At 43.2% G+C, this 22,483-nt stretch overlaps 1 long non-coding RNA gene across 1 annotated transcript in view; it reads right to left on the bottom strand.

Moving 5' to 3' along the window:
* The window catches only part of LOC130367064 (uncharacterized), a 64,097-nt gene extending 41,920 nt beyond the window's left edge, over positions 1–22,177 (bottom strand). The window contains exons 1-2 of the long non-coding RNA XR_008892065.1: positions 22,027–22,177; positions 21,156–21,224 (exon numbers count right to left, since the gene is read on the bottom strand). This is a non-coding gene — a long non-coding RNA (uncharacterized LOC130367064). The remainder of the gene's footprint in view (positions 1–21,155; positions 21,225–22,026) is intronic.
* Between the last annotated feature and the right edge of the window lie 306 nt (positions 22,178–22,483).

The raw sequence follows: 22,483 nt of genomic DNA on the forward strand, positions 1-22,483 counted from the left end.
GTTCATTGCCAACGTACTTCTGCGTCATTGTCAAGGCAACGCCTCTATTTCGGGCCGGAAGCGCGGAGAAGAGGCGCCCCCGGTGAAGATAGCAGCCCGGACCACCTCCTCTCCGGACCACCTCCTCTCCGGACAGCCCTGCAGGACCGGACCAGCGCCGAGCGGAGGTGAGTACTCAGAACTAAAGGGGGTGAGAGGGGGCTGGATGATGTTGAAGGCCGCAGTGGTCTTCAACCTGCGGACCTCCGGAGGTTTCAAAACTACAACTCCCAGCAAGCCTGGACAGCCGATGGCTGCCCGGGCTTGCTGGGAGTTGTAGTTTTGAAACCTCTGGAGGTCCGCAGGTTGAAGACCACTGAGGGCGAATGATGAGAAGAGGATGATGAAGGGGGGGTGTGGGGATGATGAAGGGGGGTGGGGATGATGAAGGGGGGGGTGTAGGATGATTACAAGGGGATGATGAAGGGGGGATGTGTGGGATGATAAGGGGATGATGAAGGGGGGGATGTGTGGGATGATAAGGGGATGATGAAGGGGGGATGTGCGGGATGATAAGGGGATGATGAAGGGGGGATGTGTGGGATGATAAGGGGATGATGAAGGGGGGGGATGTGTGGGATGATGACAAGGGGGGATGTGTGGGATGATGACAAGGGGATGATGAAGGGGGGATGTGTGGGATGATGACAAGGGGGGATGTGTGGGATGATGACAAGGGGATGATGAAGGGGGGATGTGTGGGATGATGACAAGGGGGGATGTGTGGGATGATGACAAGGGGATGATGATGAGGATGTTAATGACGGGTCTGGATGATGACAGGAGGGGATGAGGTATTTCCCACCCTAGGCTTATACTCGAGTCAATAACTTTTCCTGGGATTTTGGGTTGAAATTAGGGGTCTCGGCTTATACTCGGGTCGGCTTATACTCGAGTATATACAGTACCTAAAATTTTTGTTAAATCAAACAAAAGGAAAGGTGTGCAAAAAACACCTTGTGCCACCTACACCACCAAGTATTGATGTCATGCAAAGACCTCTAAAAGGTGGAAGGGAACAAAATATGGTCTATTGTAACCAGTGGGGGTAACCGGTGTAAGGCCCTACTCTCGCATTATTAATTCCCTTTTTGACAAGTGTTACTCGCCCTTAACCCCTTAAGGACTTTTTTTCAGTTTTTGCACTTTCGTTTTTTCCTCCTTACCTTTTAAAAATCATAATAATAACAATTCTACTTTGCAGTGACATTAGTCATTTTACCCAAAAATTCACGGCGAAATGGTAAAAAAAATCATTGTGCGACAAAATCGGAGAAAAAACACCATTTTGTAAATTTTGGGGGCTTCCGTTTCTACGCAGTGCATATTTCGGTAAAAATGACACCTTATCGTTATTCTGTAGGTCCATACGGTTAAAATGCCAAGAAGGGAATTAATAGGGCGAGAGTAGGCCTTACAGGGAAGCTTTTACCTCCATCTGCTACAATGGACAATATGTTGTTCCCTTCCACCTTTTCGAGGAAAGTGTTACTCGTCTTAAAAAGGGCGGCACCACACTAGAACAAATCCCTATTTTCACCTAAGAATGCTTGGAGATGGCAGTGTTTGTAGGTGGAAATAGGGAGAGGTTCCTGTGTGGGGTCGCCCTTTTTTGGGCGAGTAACACTTGCCAAAAAGTGAAATTAATAATGCGAGAAGTTTTTACGCCCATTGATTACAATGGACCATATGTTGTTACCTTCCACCTTTTAGAGGTCTTTGTATCACATCAATGCTTGGTGGTGTAGGTGGCACAGGGTGTTTTTTGCACACCTTTCCTTTTGTTTGATTTAAAAAATAATAATTTATTCTAAGCATACTATTAAGTTAAGTTTTACGTAATGTATATTCTCAATACTTTTTTGTGCACACTAACACTTTTACAAGAGACCATTTTCTTCTGCCTACCTGCCTCAGCTACTATTCTGATCCTGTCACTCGCCTGATGCCAAGTTCTCCTTTTTTCATCCACCTTCGTCACCAGTTACTGTTATTGCTACCCACCGCACCACTCTGTCACCCAGTCACAATTAGGACTCCTGATGCTGCTGCAGCCACCTCCAGGCTGTCTCATTCTGCCACCATATGTCCTAATGCTGATGCCAGCTCCAGTCTTTCTCATTCTGGCACCATATGTTCTCCTCATGCTTCTGCCACCTCCAGGCTGGGTCATTCAGCCACTATACGGTCGCCTCATGCTTCCGCCACCTCCAGGCTGTGTCATTCAGCCACTATATTGTCTCCTCATGCTGCCGCCAACTCCACGCTGTCATTCAGCCACTATATGGTCTCCTCATACTGATGCCACCTCCATGCTCTGTCATTGTGCCGCTCTGTGACAGTGATTCTAATACCAACACCTCTGATCTGCATGTCATACTGAATAACAGTATTATTTCACTAACCCAGCACACACCTTATGTGTGTTACAGCAAGACAAAGTGTTCTACACCCCTATTCGGACTCTCTGTAGGCCAGAAATAGCCATTTTTAATAGCGATTCACCGCAAAAAAATTCGGACCGAGACAGATTTTTCAGGAAAATTCAAAGAATCGTCCGAATTGTATTTTTCAAAAAATTCGCTAATCTCTAATGTTAAATAAAAATATAGAGTTAAATTGACCGTAACCCCTCTCCATTTGCCATTTGAGATGGTCTGGATTTTTATCTATAGTCCCATGCAAATCTATGTGACTTCCAGTACCTTACTCCACAAGCTCCGCTTTGCATCTTCTGGTTAGTGTGCCATACCCCTCCACAAGCCATGCCCCTTATATTTTCAGTGGACGAGATATTAGGCCAGTATATGAGGTCTGGATAGGAGGATGTGATATGAGTTTGGCATATGAGGACAAGATATGAGCATGAGATATGAGGGTAAGAGCGTCATTGTTGCCTTTCCTCTCCCACAAGGTTCAGGTAGGAAGACCGGGCAAAAACGGGTACTCTGCTAGTAGATGATAACATAATATTAATTAATATTAGTTGTTGTGTACAGTTCTTAAAGGAATAGTCCACTTTGAGCATTCCCATTTTGTTACATGGTACCTCTGAATGTAAGTTGATCACAGGATGTTATGTGGCTGGGATGAGCTCAAATCTGGCACTGTGATTCTGGCCGCAGTTGTGCCATGTATTTACAGTAACATAATGCAGGGTCCTAATAGAATATTTGAAAACCAATTAAATAAAAGGTAATTCCTTTAAATAGAGAAAGAAAAAAAAAAAAAGAAGACTTAAAAAGAGAAATAACATTTTCTCTGTTTAACCCTCCCTTTCTGACCTCATTTTCTATCAATCTACCCATAAATCCTTTATCATTCATTTTGTTGCTCACAGGTAAAGAATGAAGGGGCACAGCAAAGCCAAATGTTAATAAAACCACTTTCTAGTGAACTATTTTGTACCAATGACATATTAGGCAGAAAGGTAATAGTCATTTTATGAAGGTAATATTTTGCAAGTGGTAAAAATATTGAGCATGAGCATCTTAGCAACTTTGAAAGGGCTAGATTGGGATGGCCAGATAACTGGGTCAGAGCATTTCTAAAATGGGAGGTAATGTGGGTTAAGGGTTAGTACTAGAGATATGCAAAATGGTTAATCTCAGACCAATTTTATTTTGATGTTTCCAAAACAATAAAAATAAATCATATTTGGTCTGTTTCTAATTTTGTTATTAATTTCAGCCAAATTGCTTAAAAGAGCAGGGAGTCTCTGTTTCTGTACACTGAGCTGTAAAGCATACACTATGGGAGAGATTTATCAAAACCTGTGCAGAGGAAAAGTCGGCCAGTTGCCCATAGCAACCAATCAGATTGCTTCTTACATTTTTAAAAGGGCCTCTCTAAAATGAAAGAAGCAATCAGATTGGTTGCTATGGGCAATTGGTCAACTTTTCCTCTACACAGGTTTTGATAAATCTCCCCCATATGCTTTACAGCTCTGTGTAAGCTTTAAAAAGCTCTGTATCATACCTTTCCCCTTGCTCACATTGTGTGAGCTCCCGGCAGAAGAAAGTGGGCGTTCCCCATCAGGGGGGACGACACTAAAGAGCTGTGCCTCGCCATGCCCCGCATGCACTTCCTGAGTTTGGTCTCCTGCTAGGCCGGGAGGAGACCAAACTAACTGCATGACTTGCACAGAGAACAGAACAGAGCCACCTAGTGACCATTTTTTCAGTCACATTAAAAACATATAAAGGTTGAGAAGTTTAACAGCAAGTAAATAGCAAAGTGTCTTATAATTACATAAGGAACAATATATTAAAAGTTTAGTTTGGTGACAGGTACTCTTTAAGGCTAGCCTGTTTATAGCAACTGTAGATTAAATTGCTAAAAAAAAAAAAAAAAGGTTATCCTGGTCGACGGGCACTAGTACTTGCACTAGGAGAAGGTAGACTATTCTGATTATTATTATTTTTTTTTTTATCCCACGGACAGCCAGATGAATATGTATTTATTACCTGGGAAAGAAATGCACCCCAAAGCAGTATAGGCAAGCTCGGGAGACAGGGTGATGCCGGAAAACATAACATTGCTGGCATTCATGGATGTTACCTTGACATGTACCGCCTACCTAAACATTGCTACATAAAAAGTATTCATCTTTATTTTTCACATGTTATGTAAATTTCTCAATACTCGATAATGCGGTAAAAACTATGAAATATATGTGATAATAGACTGTACCATAACATCATTTACTACATTAAAAGTGCAAACTTTTTTAATTTTGCACCAGGAAAAAAAAATTAAAATACTTATGTTCGTAATTGTAAAAGTAATAATTTTGGTAATATACAAATAGTTACATATTTTGGGAACACTATATGTCCTCTAAATTTGATTGATACGAAGTTGTAATATCTTCGCTCTCATAAATAGGCTGTCCACTGACTAACAAGACTGTCATTCACTCATCCTGTAAATCCTTAGTTTAGGACCTGACAAGAGATTTACTGCCTTGAAATGATTCTTTATTGATGACATTACATGAAGATGTCTGCAAATCCCATGTTCGTATAATGAGAAAGTAGTCAAAACTAAAGTCAAAGTAAGTTTTATTTAGAACATTATTTATTATTATGTTATTTCCAGACAACATAGTCTAAAAAAATTATTATCAACAGTGTTTAAGAATTTCAGTGAAAGAGACAAATGCAGGCGATCATGTAAAAGCAATAAAATATTTATATAGTAAAGACTGGATTGTTGGATCAGGAATAAGAAAAATGACCTCATCTAAGTTGACTTGCCAGGATGGACACTGCCTTGTCTGCAGGCAGCATGTTATAAAGTAGAGTAAAATCATCTATACTTTGTATTCACTTGGAGAGATTTATCAAAACCTGTGCAGAGGAAGAGTGGTGCAGTTGCTCAGAGCAACCAATCAGATTGCCTCTTTCATTTTCCACAGGCCTCTTTAGAGGCCTGTGGAAAATGAAAGAAGCAATCTGATTGGTTGCTATGGGCAACTGCACCACTCTTCCTCTGCACAGGTTTTGATAAATCTCCCCCATTGTGTGTATTTTATTCACTCATGTTGGACTTAGGTGTCCAGTGGGTGGTTCTAGTTATTAACAGTGCAAGGACACAGAGAGGGCTGTCAAAAATTGAAGTATATTCAGCATTGGTCATTGGCAGTATACAGAATTCTGCATGTACATATGTAGTGGCGTCAAACACATTGGTGGAACGCTACTCTGTAGCTCACTGGGACATTGGTGGACAAAAAAATGTAACTTTAGTAATTAGTGCCAGGCAGCGGCTGCCAAGGCAAATAAAATCATAGGATGCATCAAGAGAAAAACAGATGCACTTAGTTTTTCTTTTACACATATGACTACTCAGATTATATAATAGCCCTGATTTACTACTGTTTACGGGTTGTGCGCCTAAATGTGGTGCAGGGCACCTCTATTTGGCGCATTGCGCCACACATTGTGTCTGCAACAGAATAAACCTACAAACCTGACAGACCTGAAAAGAGGGTGTGACCAGTCTGAAAAGGGGTGTGGTTGGTCAGAAAAAGGCGTGATTTCACAACCTGACGTATTAACTATTGAATGGCCGGATACTTCCACCAAGAAAAAAAAGGGTCCGAAAACTTTTCCGACTTGTAAATCTGTGAGTCCCCATAGTAGATAGAGAGGAACCCTGCAAGTCAGAAAGATTTCACACTGGTAAAAACCCTACACTTTTAGTAAATGAGGGCCAATGTATATCATTTTGGGCACCTGTATATAAGAAGGATATGGCTGCACTGCGGAAGGTGTAGAGCAGGGTGAATGAAGAAATGAAAAGAACGGATGACTTGCAGTACAAAGACAAGTGTAAAAAACTATGCAGTTATTGCACTTGGAAAACAAAATCTTAGGTACAATCTGATCCCAATATACAAATAAATGAAAGCACAGTACTGAGATCTATTTAGTTTTTTTTTTTTAATTTTTTTTTTTTTTTTTTGAGGAGATTATACTTGCAGCAGCCTTCATCTACCTTCATCACAGACTGGGATTCTCTACAGTAAAAGCACTGAGACTAAGAAACTTTCTCCTAAACAATACTTTTTATTCCTTTATTTTTATTTTTATATTCATACAGTGTAAATTAGTTTACATAATACATATGTAAATTAGTTTACATAATACATATGTAAATTAGTTTACATAATACATAGCTATCACGCCCCCTCCCGTAGGCTTGCATTGAGGGGCGGAGTGTGACATCACACGGGGGCGGGGGCGTGACATCACACGCCGCCGACCCTGCGGTTGACCGTAATCAGTCCCGGAGCGAGCACGCTCCGGGGACTGATTACAAACGGGGTGCCGCGTGCATGATCACGGTCGTCCCCAGCTGTGGGACTCCCGCGATCGATATCTTATCCCCTATGCTTTGGATAGGGGATAAGATGTGTAAGCACCGGAGTACCCCTTTAAGGACGCGGAAAATTTTTTTTTTACACTTTCATTTTTTCCTTCTTGCCTTCAAAAAAATCATAACTCTTTTATATTTTGATCCACAGACTAGTATGAGGCTTGTTTTTTGCGCGACTTTTCTATTACTGTTGCGCTTAAAAAAAATCACAAACTTTTTAACCAAATTAGTACGTTTAAGATCCCCCTATTTTGAAGACCTATAACTTTTTCATTTTTCCGTATAAGCAGCGGTATGAGGGCTCATTTTTTTTTTGTGCCGTGATCTGTACTTTTTATTGATACCGTATTTGCTTATATAAAACTTTTAATAAATTTTTTATAATTTTTGGGGGGAATAAAATTTTATAAAAAAGCAGCTATTTTGGACTTTTTTTTTTTACGTTCATGCCGTTCACCGTACGGTATCATTAACATTTTATTTAATAGTTCAGATATTTACGCACGCGTCAATACCAAATATGTATATCAAAAAATTTCTTAACACATTTTGCGTGTGAAATAGGGAAAATGGGGCAATTTACATTTTTATTGGGGGAGGGGGTTTTTAAAAAAAATTTTCCTTTATGTTTTTACTTTTTTTACTTTTATTTTTACACTTTCATAGTCTCCATAGGGGACTATTTAAAGCAATCATTCGATTGCTAATCCTGTTCAGTGCTATGTATAGGACATAGCACTGATCAGGGTTATTGGTGATCTTCTGCTCTGGTCTGCAGGAAGGCAGATCAGAGCAGAAGACTCCCGGAAGACAGCGGAGGCAGGTGAGGGGACCTCTGGCTGCCGTGCTGGATGATCGGATCGCCGCGGCAGCACTGCAGGCGATCCGATCATCCAATTAAGTGACCGCAATGCTGCAGATGCCGTGATCGGTATTGATCACGGCATCCCGCGGATGACCGCCATTACCGGCAGGTCCCTGGCTGCGATCAACAGCCGGGACCTGCCGCACATGATCCGGGCATCGCTCCGAGGCCCGCGGTTATGCTTAGGACGTAAATGTACGTCCTGGTGCGCTAAGTACCGCATCACCAGGACGTACATTTACGTCCTTCGTCGTTAAGGGGTAAAAATGACCGGTTGGGAAGTTCATGGCCATAGTTCCTGTTTATGACTGTATAATCGCCCACACTACCATTTACCCCACGCCTTCTCAGATTCTCTTTGTTTCTTCTTTGCTACACAATACAGTGACCCCCCCGACCTATGATGGCCCCAGCATACGATCATTTCAACATGCGATGGCCTCTCAGAGGCCATCGCATGTAGAAGGCAGCATCAACATACGATGCTTTTGTATGTGGGGGCCATCGCATAAACGGCTATCCGGCGGCAACAGAGAGTGGGGATGCCGGGGAAGCAGAGGCCTTGCCGTAGCGTCGGGGACACCTCGGGGACGCGGCGACAGCGATGGAAGGCGACATTCAGGGCAGCAGTGATGAGCAGTGACTGTCTGGAGCGGCGGGGACAGGTGAGTACAACTTCCTATGCCAGTGGTCTTCAACCTGCGGACCTCCAGATGTTGCAAAACTACAACTCCCAGCATGCCCGGACCCAGGCATGCTGAGTGTTGTAGTTTTGCAACATCTGGAGGTCCGCAGGTTGTAGACCACTGTCCTATACTTTACATTGCAACGATCCCTCAACATACGATGGTTTCAACAAACGATGGTCCGTTTGGAACGGATTACCCTCGTATGTTGAGGGACCACTGTACTTTTGATTAGAAGGGGCCAGAATGCCTTTTGGAAAAACACAATTTTACAATATTTGGGTATTAGATGTTAATCCAGGGATTTGTTCTTGACAAAAGTTAAGATGGATATTTCCTCTAGTAATGGGCAATTGTCACATGCTTCATAATAATAATGTTTTATTTTTTTTTATTTTTTTAGCCTTCCTCTGGATCAAATAAGTAGGGTGATAGGTGAAATCATTTAAATGCATTTCTTTATGAGATTTGCATATTTGCAAGTGGAGTACTTTCTGGAGACATGCCTGTAAACAATGTCACCACCGACAGATATTCAAATCACCTATAGGCAATTCCCCCTTCTGTATAGCTTCTTCCTGATTATAGGAAAATCATTTTTTTTTAAGACTGTAATTCAGAAGAAAGGAAGGGGGGACCTGCCACCTGAAACCTAATAGATCTTATATGCAACCTATTTACATATCAGTTAAAAGAAAATTCATGGGTACACTAGTGTTGAATTTTACTTGGAGCCTGATCAGAGGCATGTAAATGAGCAGGGTTTAGATAGCTTCTGTTGGCAGAGAATATTATGAGGATTTCTCCCATATGCACATGTATTGAAGCTAATGTGAGGACTAAAATCACAAGTTGAAGGTTGCAATCTCTTTGCTTATTTAGTCATTTATAAATCATAGAAAGTGTCGTTAAAATAGTAATCCCTGCGGATTACAGACACATCTGCTATGGAGACACGCCAGTTCTGTAAATTAACTTATCTCATTTATATATGACAAGATAAAACTCCCTATAACATGTAATAAAAATATAGCTGTTTACTAAAGCTGTGAAGAAGTTAAAGGTTGTTGAACGTGAGAAATGGGGAACATCATTCTCCATTATTTTTCAGTATTTATATTGTAAAACATTTTCATTTTCAATTTTATGGTTTATTTTTATGAATATCTAATTTCTCCATTAAATATTATTTATATTTTTTTAGTTCAGAGTCACAACATTAAAATGTCAGCAAGTTGAGAGAAACTAGATTGCTGCCTTTTCATCAGTTAGGCACAACATACAATATACAATGTGGTAAAGATTCTTGGACTAGGTTCACATATGTCGGCGCAACTGATGCCACATCCGATGATCAAAGTGCATCAGCTGGCATCAGTTGTTTAAGACCCAGCATTTCTTATTTCTGAATACCAGATGGGGGGAATGCAGTTTGATGGATTCCCCTGTCTGGTTCCCATGCGGTGTGTCCAACAAGCTGGTGTCCAACTTAAGATGGTGGATGAATGTGAACTGTCCCATTCAAATGAATGGGGTCAGTTCTATCATCAGTTTCTCTCCAGCACATTTTGAACAGCATAACTGAAAGACAGACATAAGTGAAGGAGGCCTTAATATGATGTTCATACACTACTGTGTGCTCAAACTGTTACCCTGTGTTGGTCTGATTTTATACGGAGAAGATAGACAGTGAAGATTTATTATGCTATAGTGTAGTACAAGGATGTGTTTCGGCGTTGGAGCCTTCCTCAGCTGTCTGCCTATCCCTAGGCAGACAGCTGAGGAAGGCTCCCACACCAAAACGCGTCCTTGTACTACACTATGGCACAATAAATCTTCACTGTGCATCACTGGTGAGTGCTGGGTATCATCTATGTTCTTTTTACCTGTGGCTTTACCCTACCTTATGCACCACCGCAGATTCCAAGGATTTTATATGGAGACACACATACACAGATGTAGGCAAACCAAAACACAATATGCCTGCATGACATCTCGGCACTGCAGCATGCCAGTGCGACATCTTGAGCACTGGCTATAGTACACAGCTCTATGCAGTTTGCAAACAGCTGTGTACTGTTTGTAACTTGCAATGCGTATACATTGCTGGTTACAGTAGCTTCTTTGCCCCTACACCATTAATGTAAAGCACCTTGGAAACTATGTAAATTAAGCCAGGTCTGATCTCCCCTTACAATACACTATGCCAGATACACAAGGAAACTTATTTTATTGAAAGAAAAAAAAAAACATACACCCCTTGTTAACCATTCTTTTTAGTGCAGGCCCTTTGTAATGTTACAAAAAATGAACATATAATAATTATAACAATAATAATTATGGTCGGATTCTTACCAAGAAGTGTGTGCAGCTTACCCTAACAAACATAAGCCTGATGTGTGCCCGTCCGGCCGTATAGGTAAGCCTGAAGTAAGAAGTGGGCTACCCCTATGAAAAATATCTATGGATACTGAATAAAAAGAGGGAGTGGAGGGTGGGGGACCCGGAGCAGTCGGATCTTCCCCTGACCCTGGGCGTAAGTATAAATACGCCTCCAGACTCCTCCCATAAATTAGATTAGCCTATACAGGCTAACCACCACTTATGGTCGGATTCTTACCTAGAAGTGTGTGCAGCTTACCCTAACAAACATATGCCTGATGTGTGCCCGTCCGGCCGTATAGGTAAGCCTGAAGTAAGAAGTGGGCAAAACACCAACTTGTAGGGAAAGTAGTTTAATGAAAGTAACAATGGATTTTACACGTTAGCCAATACATTGAAAGCTCCGGCAATTTCAGTTCGTGGGTTAGGGACATACAGTTGGAAACAAGGCGAATTCCACCGCCCCAGTCTTTTAATAATGTGAGCAGGAACACTCTGCCTGGAAGCCGATGAAGCCGCCCCTATCCTAAATGAATGACCAGTAATGGTTTCTGGGTTGATTCCAGTACTGCACGCCAAGATTCTGATGTGTTTAACGAAGTCTTTGGTAGTAAGTGCCAGAATCGGAAACGGGAGTAAAGGCGACTCGGGGTATTGTCCCCGGAGTGATTCTAGTAATAGACGTAGCACTCTCACCGCGCACTAAGGGTTATTAGTGGGGAAATATTCTACCCGGGCTTGTGTGATCTGTTGGGTTTTGGTGTGGTCTAACAAAAGCTGGTATCCTGAGTCGGTGGGGACCAGATGTCTGATCAGAAGGAAATCTGACCCATAATTGGTTCGTGTAAATTCTCCTGGCTGGAGGAAACCATAAAAGCTTAAATACATGGCAGCCTTGATTACAAGGCTTTCCCCCAGACCAAATGGGTTATTGTCAAGAGTTATGCTAATCTGCTGGAAGGTAGTTACTGACAGTGGTGCTCTAGCTGCAGGTTTGGGCTTCTCAGACTTCAGAATGCCCTTCAAGGCCGCTTTGACGGCATGAGAACTGATAATAGACGGGGAACTGGGATGACTAAGTGAATGGAAATGCTGAGCCCCAGCCAAATACAAACGGATGGAATTATGTGACAATTTTTTTGAAATGTGGCAAAAGTATACGAAGGATAGGATATACTGTATACTTAAAGGTGAGGGTGAAGGGTGTAACTGCTGGAAACTGAGGAAAGCCCTCCAGGCTGTTCTGTAAGATCTAGCCGTGGTCTTGGCGAGGGACTGATTGATCAGATTAACTGCTCCTGCATGCAGAATACTCAATCCAGCGTCAGAGTGTTGAAAGGAGGTGGCGTGGTAGCCGTCTGGTCCGCTTTTGGCATGAGTTGCCGGAACGCCTGGAAGTCAAAGCGTGATAAGGCATCAGCTGCTAGATTCTTTTTTCCCTCCATATGCACACATTCAATGTGAAAATTATCTATTAAAGCGGTGTGAGTCAGTTTCCTCAGGAAAGACATGATGCTGAGTAGCTTTGATCTACCCTTACAGATGATATCCCTAGTAGCGGTATTGTCCGTGAAGAAAACGACTGTTTGACCTCGCCAGAGATGACCCCAGGTTAGTGCTGCCGCAACTATGGGTACTATTTCCAGCAGGTCTGAGGTGGTAGAGAACTCCGGCCATTGGAGGGTTTCTGTAGGCCAAGCCCCCCACAACCAGTGGGACTTGAAAATGGCTGCATATTCACCTGAAGCTGCGGCATCAGATATAACAATTGGAGAGAATTCATCAGCCTTCGAACGAACATGGCAACCCCGTTCCAATTTGCCAAATAATTGTCCCACATGATTAGGTCTGCCCGGGCCGCTTGATCAAGCATTACTGGGGAGTCAGGATCAGGGGCAGATGGCAACAGGGCCAGCAGTTTGGAGACGAATGCTCGCCCTTGGGGAATGATTCTTCCGGCAAAATTTAGCATTCCCAACAGACTCTGGAGCTGTTGACGATTGGTCACCATGGTCTGAGAGAACCTATGAAGGACTGAACGAATTCTATCCAATTTGTCTTGAGGTAGTCTGGCCTCTAACCTCATGGTGTCAAGGATGATGCCCAGAAAGGTGATTGATGTTGACGGCCCTTCAACCTTCCTATCCGCCACAGGAACATTGAGGTTCCGGAAAACTGAAAGAAGAGTTCTTAAATCCTTAGGCTCACTGGCAGGGGCTTCCAACAGCAGAAAATCATCTAGATAATGCATCACGTACTCACATGACCAGTGGTTAACGAGGATCCATTCGAGGGCTGAGGCAAATGAGTCGAACAACCACGGGCTGCTTTTGGCCCCGAAGGTCAAACGAGTCGCAAAGTAATATAGACCGTTCCATTTAATGCCGTGCCAAGGCCAGAGGTCAGGTCGTATTGGCAATAGCTTAAAGGCGTCAGAAATGTCGGCTTTAGACAGCCATGTGCCAGTCCCTAACTGTAAAATTCTCTGTATAGCCGCGTCAACCGATGTGTACTTTAATGTGACTTCCTCCGATGGTATGAGGGAATTAACGCTAGGTGTGCTGCAAGAATGAGGTGCCGACAAGTCATATATTAATCGGTATTTATTTGAGAATTTTCCGCACGCAAATCCTATCGGATTAATCCTCTATTGACTGAATGGCGTTCTATCAAAAGGGCGGATCACAAATTTTTTAAGAACTTCTTGGTTGAGAAGCTCTGTCACTATCTCTGGATGATTCTCTGCAGACTGCAGGTTCCTGCACTCATACGTGTCATGGGGTACACAAATCATGCCCGTGTCAAAGCCATGCCGAAAACCTTCGCAAAGGAAGTCAACAAAGCCCGGAGACGGATGATCACCTAAGTAAGATCGTAGCACTTGGTGATTAACCCCGCTTAGTCATGCGTCCGCCCCGGACCTTTTAGGACACTGACTTTTTGGATGGGCCCTATGGCAGATGGAGCAGATGTGCAAGAGCCTACACTGACTGAAGCGGTAGGCTGATAGATTGAAATTATTGCATATCTGAGAGTTCCCAAGATAATGAACTGGCCTACCCAATTTGTCGACCGTAGGACCTGCTTGGCCCCTGACTGCCGCTCCTTCAGAAGCGGATGCGCCCTCAGTGGATGCAGAACACCAATTGGTGGCGTGGGTAGAAGATTGGCATACCCCGCACAGCGGCGCCCTGAGCCCCGCAAAATGTCTACAAAACAATTCAGTGTCCAAAATTGCCCAATTGGTGCCCTGCTTGAACTGTGAAAGAGTAGCCGCTGCCTTGGCAGAAAAAGAACGGTGATAATCATAAAAAGAAAAACCACCATACTTATAACCAAGATCGACCAGCTTGTGGAGATATTGATCTAGCTCGTCTCTTCTGCCAGGATGAGCAGAGCACAGAACATCCCTAAACAGCCCGAAGGCTAGAACAAATTCCGGTATGTTCAGCTTCCTGCTCAGCCTGGGGTCCCTGGCTTTCACTGTGACTGAAACCTCCCCGCAAGCAAATGTTTTGTTGTCAAGAATATCCTGCAAAGCAATCAGGAGAGATGCCAAATTTACATCTATCCCATCCAAGATATCTCTCCTGATAGCTTCGGGAATAAAGTGTGCTGGGCTCAGGCTGACTAAAGGAGGGAACATACCTGGCATGTAGCTTGAGGGGGCCACTAAGGCTGGGACCACGGGGACTGAGGATACAGCTTGCGACTCAGGGGCCGGGGCTGGGACTGCCCCTACTGAGACTGCCACGCTTGACGTGCTTGCCACCTGAGGGGTCTCACCAGGCCCGGTAGAAACTGATGATCCTGCGATCACCGTGGTAGTGCCTGGGCTGGATCGTGCCTCGAGGTTGGCCATTCTGTTTTGCATATCACGCATGGAAGTGGTTAAGGTGCCAAGGATAGTATGAATTTGAGCCAAAGTCACAGTATCCCTATCTGACTGTTCACCGGCCTCCGGGGTGCTATGTGAGCACAGGATCCTGTAAAGTTCTGCCTTCCTAGCCGTGGCTGGGAATGGGATCCCTTTGCGACGAAGCTCCGCAATAATTTTTGGGACTGTCCAAGTCCTAAGGGACATGGCACTCCCTTGCGAAGAAGATCTAGCTGGTGATGGAGGCACAGCAGTTCCTTCCATGGTTTCTGAGCACACGGACATCCCCTGAAAAACAATAACACCCATAAGCCTACCTGTCTACAAAAGAAGACGTAAGAGACAAACGTGAGGCGCGAGGATTGACAAGCAATCTGCCTCTATAGGGTGCCCAGACAAGACAAGTGAACTAGCTAAGCCAGAGTACGAGGCACGAGGATTGACGAGGGCAACCCACCTCTACTGGCTCCTCCCCCTAGTCCCACCCACTAGCCTTAGTATACACTAACCAAATAACATGAGGCATCGAGGTTTGACCCGGCAAACCAACCTCTCAGAGAACGGTAAGAGAATTTGACACCACCGGGGTGATAAATGGAAATGAGGAATCACCCTAATGGAACTAATACCAACACGAGGTGAACCACAACCATCCTGTAAGCTCCCAGAAAATACCTGATTCAGAACGGAAGGTGGCGAGATGGAACCAGAAGATAATCTGTCTGAGGAAATAACCATGAATCACAAAGCGTAACGAACCAGAACCAAAATCCCCTGAATGAAAATAAATACGTACGCAACTGACAAGAGGAAGTAGTATCGCAAGGGATAGTGGGTAATAAATACAACGTAATTCCCGCTGAAATGACATGAAAGTAGTGGACACCAAATTGATATAACACAGAAAATAAAGCAAACATAACCTCAAGCAAACATAACCTAAAGCAATATAACTTGAACAAATACATACATAATGGTGGAATTGTGGGTAAGAATAATGACCCCCAGACGTAAAGGGAGGAGATAAGGACCTGCAGGAGGAAGAGAGGGAAGAATGTACATACCAGCAAACATATAACTTACAACCTGATCCAGAGCAAAATGATAGTAAATATATGGATACTTCTCTAAAACTGGCTGCCATAACCCCTCCAGCTTCTGAGAATCCCCAGGATGACAAGGGGGTGCCCCAAGATAAGCAGTGGCAGCATGCCCCCTAACAATAATGCTGCCTTGAGATTACCTGCAACCACCTAACCTCACTGGACCCCTCCCCCCCCCGCTAATTCTAACCCCCCCACACACAAATTTGGATCCCTGGGTGACCCTGCCAGATGCTCCTCAATGAGCTACACTACCGAATTGTAGCCACGTGGGGCCCTGTGTGTCGTGCGGCCGAGCTTTCGGTTGCCAAGCAACATACCTTGAGCAGGACGCTCCCGTCCGCTGACCGAGAGACTGCCGGGCTCCGACATCCTCTCCTCCCCCGTATAGGAGCGAGGTCCGTTGTGGTGGTGCTGAGAGTCCCGGCCCCAGCCAGCCACGCGACGTACGGGGTGAGGAGAGGGAGAAAGGAAACCATGGCGCAGATAGACTGCGGAAAAATGGGGGAAAAATGTATTCTTTAATCAATTACTGAAAAATAAATAATTATTATTGGAAAATGTTATTAACCCCTTAAGGACCAGGCCATTTTACACCTTAGGACCAGAGCGTTTTTTGAACATCTGACCACTGTCACTTTAAACATTAATAACTCTGGAATGCTTTTACATATCATTCTGATTACAAGATTGTTTTTTCGTGACATATTCTACTTTAACATAGTGGTAATTTTTTGTGGTAAATTGCATCCTTTCTTGGTGAAAAATTCAAAAATTTGATGAAAAAATAGAAAATTTAGCATTTTTCTAACTTTGAAGCTCTCTGCTTGTAAGGAAAATGGATATTCCAAATATTCTTTTTTAATTCACATATAAAATATGTCTACTTTATGTTTGCATCATAAAATTTATGAGTTTTTACTTTTGGAAGACACCAGAGGGCTTCAAAGTTCAGCAGCAATTTTCAAATTTTTCACAAAATTTTCAAACTTACTATTTTTCAGTGACCAGTTCAGTTTTGAAGTGGATTTGAGGGGTATTCATGTTAGAAATACCCCACAAATGACCCCATTATAAAAACTGCACCCTCCAAAGTATTCAAAATGACATTCAGTAAGTGTGTTAACCCTTTAGGTGTTTCACAGGAATAGCAGCGAAGTGAAGGAGAAAATTCAAAATCTTCATTTTTTACACTCGCATGTTTTTGTAGACCCAATTTTTGAATTTTTGCAAGTGGTAAAAGGAGAAAATTTTTACTTGTATTTGAAACCCAATTTCTCTCGAGTAAGCACATACCTCATATGTCTATGTTAATTGTTCGGCGGGCGCAGTAGAGGGCTCAGACGGGAAGGAGCGGCAAATGATTTTTGGGGGGCATGTCAACTTTAGGAAGCCCCTATGGTGCCAGAATAGCAAAAAAAAAAAAAAAAACACATGGCATACCAATTTGGAAACTAGACCCCTCGGGGACCATAACAAGGGGTAAAGTGAACCTTAATACCCCACAGGTGACTTTTGCATATTTAAAAAAAATATTAAAAATGTTTACCTAAAATGCTTGGTTTCCCAAAAATGTTAAATATTTAAAAAGGGTAATAGCAGAAAATACCCCCCAAAATTTGTAACACAATTTCTCCCGAGTACGGCGATACCCCATATGTGACCCTAAACTGTTGCCTTGAAATACGACAGGGCTCCAAAGTGAGAGCGCCATGCGCATTTGAGGCCTAAATTAGGGATTTCATAGGGGTGGACATAGGGGTATTCTACGCCAGTGATTCCCAAACAGGGTGCCTCCAGCTGTTGTAAAACTCCCAGCTTGCCTGGACAGTCAGTGGCTGTCTGGCAATACTGGGAGTAGTTGCTTTGCAACAGCTGGAGGCTCAGTTTTGGAAACAGTGGCGTACCAGACGTTTTTCATTTTTATTGGGGAGGGGGGCTGTGTAGGGGTATGTGTATATGTAGTGTTTTTTACTTTTTATTTTATTTTGTGTTAGTGTAGTGTTTTTAGGGTACAGTCGCACGGGCGGGGGTTCACAGTCGTTTCTCGCTGTCAGTTTGAGCTGCGGCAGAAAATTTTCTGCCGCAGCTCAAACTTGCAGCCGGATATTTACTGTAAACCTCCGCCCATGTGAGTGTACTCTGTACATTCACATTGGGTGGGGGGGGGGACATCCAGCTGTTGCAAAACTACAACTCCCAGCATGTACTGTCTATCAGTGCATGCTGGGAGTTGTAGTTTTGCAACAGCTGGAGGCATACAACTTTGGCTGGGAATGCTGGGGATTGTAGTTATGCAACAGCTGGAGACACACTGGTTTGCTACTTAACTCAGTGTTTCACAACCAGTGTGCCTCCAGCTGTTGCAAAACTACAACTCCCAGCATGTACGGTGCATGCTGGGAGTTGTAGTCAGCAACAACTGGAGGCACACCGGTCGTGAAACACTTAGTTAAGTAGAAAAAAAACAAAAAACTCTGTGTTTCACAACCAGTGTGCCTTCAGCTGTTGCAAAACTACAACTCTCAGCAGTCACCGACAGCCAACGGGCATGCTGGGAGTTGTAGTCATGCAACCAGCAGATGCACCACTACAACTCCCAGCATGCACTTTAGCTGATTGTGCAAGCTGGGAGTTGTAGTTATACAACAGCTGAAGGTACACTTTTCCATAGAAAAAATGTGCCTCCAGCTGTTGCAAAACTATAAGTCCCAGCATGCCCATAAGGGAATGCTGGGAGTTGTGGTGGTCTGCCTCGTGCTGTTGCATAACTACAGCTCCCAGCATGCCCTTTTTGCATGCTGGGAGCTGTTGCTAAGCAACAGCAGGAGGCTGTCACCCACGTCCAACTGCTGATCCACGCTGCAGGTCAGTCCCTCGCCGCCGCCACCGCTCCTGGGGCCCCGATCCCAACAGGGACGCCGGGGATCGGGGGCCCCAGCTGCCAGGGTCCACGTCCCGCACCTGCCCACGTCCTCCGGAAGAGGGGCGGAGCGGGTTGCGGGAGTGACACCCGCAGCAGGTGCCCAGATTGGTCGGCCAGTAAACCGGCCGAAGAATCACCAGTGCCACCTCTTCTCTGCTGGCTATGGCTGTTCGGGGCCGTCAGAGATCAGTAATTCCAGAGACTGGAGACCTGATCGACCCAGAATCCGCCGCAGATCGCTGGGCTGAATTGTACAGCGATCTGCGGCCATCGCCGACATGGACGGTCATCATGACCCCCCTGGGCGATATGCCACAATGCCTGCTGAATGATTTCAGCAGGCATCGGGCACCGGCTCCGCTCCAGATGGCTGCGGGGGGCCGGGAAAGCACATGACGTTCTCATAAGATGCCTCCAGCAGAATTTTCTGGGATGTAAAATTTGGTGCAAAAATCGACGCCAAACTCACATTTTGGCGCCAAACTCACAAACTTTAACACAAAAAAAATCCATTATGGCGGCAGCAAAAAAAAATTGGTGCCAAATTTGGAAATATTTTGCATGAAAGAAAAAAAGTGGCACGAAAATGAAATATTTTCATATTTTCAAAGGAGCACTAGAGACCTTTGAAAATGTGAGGAGAAAAAAAGAAAGTGTAATTAATATCCCCCACAATGTCTAGACTTTGGGAATCTACTCATAAAAAGTCCCTAGATTACTGTTTAATAAGTGGAGAGGAGTCTGCTAGTAAACTTGTCCTACTTTTCATGGAAGCCCATGTTATTTAAGGGGTACTCCCCTGGAAAAAAAAATGTTTAATCAACTGGTGCCAGAAAGTTAAACAGATTTGTAAATTGCTTCTATGAATAAAATCGTAATCCTTCAAGTACTTATCAACTGCTGTGTGCTCCACAGGAATTTCTTTTTTTAATTTCCTTTCTGTCTGACCACAGTGCTCTCTGCTGACACCTCTGTCCATTTTAGGAATCAAACAACAACCTTGGGGATATATGTCCCCTCAGGGAAACCCTGAATAGAGACCCTCTATGGTCTAAAACTTAGCTTTTAATAATTTCCAAAATAATAATTAAGGTGCTCAAAAATTTCCACTAGGTGGCAATATGTGCTTAAAATTACAGTCCCTATTAGTAATGATTTTTAGTGCATTCTATGCAGGATGATCTTGATCACGGAGCTCAGTTTGCAGCGCTCTGCTCTGACACGTCTACAGACATAGTGTCACTGCGCACCGTGATCCATCCATTTTATAACACTGGGACTGAGCTAAAATCTCCTCCTCTGGCTCAACGTTTCGCTAGTTGGACCTAGCTTTTTCAAGAGTATGAGGTACACTGAGTACTGGCTCCTCTTGATATTTATGCCCTCGCTGCTAATGGTGCTAATTGTTCGGCGTTCTTATTATCCAATAGCACTTCGTACTTCTTCTTGCATCATTCTGGTCATATCCGTATTGAACTTTTATTGATGAATGTGGCTTCAGTATCGGGCCAATGAGGATTGCTGTCTTGCGCATGCTATCGGACTTAGAAAAATTCAGCTTCTATAGGCTTGTATAGGTTGTGCGCATGTCTTTGGACTTAGTATTTGTGAATGCGGCTTGTATGGGTTATGCGCATGTCTTTGGACTTAGTATTTCTGAGCGCAGTAATGCTTTACTGCGCGTGTCTTTGGACTTAGTTTATCTTGGTTTCTATGACCGATGCTGCGCATGTTTTTAGACTTAGTGTTGTTCAAGACAAGGTGAGTACTAGTGACGCTTACTGGACTTGTGACTTTAATTAATCAACTTGGATGTCTTCTATATTCTTAATATGAATATATTCACTTTTTTATGTTTGTTCCTTACATTCTTGGGTTAACGTTCTCTGGCTTCTTATTCTTCTAGGTCTAACGATCCATAGATATCATTACTACAAAAAATGCTGCATAATTTATTTGATGTAACTCAATGGTCATAGTCCAAGATGTGCATTACTGTTGGCAATATGCTAACAAAAATTTGGTGGTCCCATAGTATCTATGGGAATTGTTCATTTTAATCTTTTCATGTATGTATTATAGCATAACTATCCTTATCATCATCTGATGTGTATATTGGTAATAATGTTTATAAAAAAATTGAAACTATTCTTGTTATTCCTATGTATTTAGTCTAGTGTAAGGAGTGGGCAACCACCATCTCCAAGCTGGACGCACCAGTGCCACCCCGACACATAACCAGGCAGGTCACTGACCAAATCACCGGGTCCCCCGACGCGCTCACTTGCCCGAACCACACGCAACACCAATCCCGGTCCGCCAACCCCAGTTGAGAGACAAAAGAAGAGAAAATTCAAATGAGAGAAAAGAACCGATAAGGTGCATTGGTACTTACGATGCGTATTCAGAGAGGGAATATCAAATTATGAAGACACATTGGCATATACTCTTGTCAGATGATGACCTAAAAGAAAGATTAAGTATTAGACCGGCAATAACGTATCGAAGGGGCAAGAACCTACGGGACCTTTTGGTCCACAGTCACTTTTCCGATAAAGTGGATACTACCACCAACTGGTTGAGTAATACATCAAAAGGAACCTATTCGTGTGGACATTGCATAAATTGCAAGTTTGTACCCAAAACAAAGAATTTTATAAATCCAGTAGATGGTAAGGAATATGAACTATGGGACTATATAAATTGTGGAACCAAGAACATCATTTATATAGCACAATGTCCATGCCCAAAACTGTACGTGGGCAAGACTATCCAAGAATTCCGGAAAAGAGTAGGAAAACACATCAGTACTATTCGCACAGAGGCAGATACCCCGATTGCACAACACATGAATTCTGTCCACAGAGGCAAGAGATTTGCCATAAAGTTTTGGGGACTCAGGAAAATGCAAATAGGTGATATAGATAAAGTACTACTGAAAGAAGAAATAGGGTGGATATACCGCCTTAAAAGCAGGAGCCCAAATGGGCTCAATGAGGACTTCACATATTCAGCATTCATGGAATAGGAAGAGGGATCGATTGTAATAAATTACTAGGTGATGGTATATACACTGAGATTGGCAGTGAGTAATATAGTCCCTTAACAAAATGGACACCCTTCTTACAGTAGTAATGTTACATACTTGCTCTGGTTCCATACTCTTAAGAAGTCATACATACAAAGTAGCAAAAGCAGATAAGATATTAAGAACATTAAACTATGAACAACTGATAACGAAAAAGAACCAATGTAAATGTACTTACCTGGGGTTGGCGGACCGGGATTGGTGTTGCGTGTGGTTCGGGCAAGTGAGCGTGTCGGGGGACCCGGTGATTTGGTCGGCAACCTGCCTGGTTATGTGTCGGGGCGGCACCGGTGCATCCAACTTGGAGATGGTGGTTGCCCACTCCTTACACTAGACTAAATACATGGGAATAACAAGAATAGTTTCAATTTTTTGATAAAAATGTATAAACATTATTACCAATATACACATCAGATGATGATAAGGATAGTTATGCTATAATATATACATGAAAAGATTAAAATGAACAATTCCCATAGATACTATGGGACCACCAAATTTTTGTTAGCATATTGCCAACAGTAATGCACATCTTGGACTATGACCATTGAGTTACATCAAATAAATTATGCAGCATTTTTTGTAGTAATGATATCTATGGATCGTTAGACCTAGAAGAATAAGAAGCCAGAGAA

Source organism: Hyla sarda, chromosome 4 (assembly GCF_029499605.1).
Source record: "Hyla sarda isolate aHylSar1 chromosome 4, aHylSar1.hap1, whole genome shotgun sequence".
In the NCBI taxonomy this organism is placed as follows: Eukaryota; Metazoa; Chordata; class Amphibia; order Anura; family Hylidae; genus Hyla; species Hyla sarda.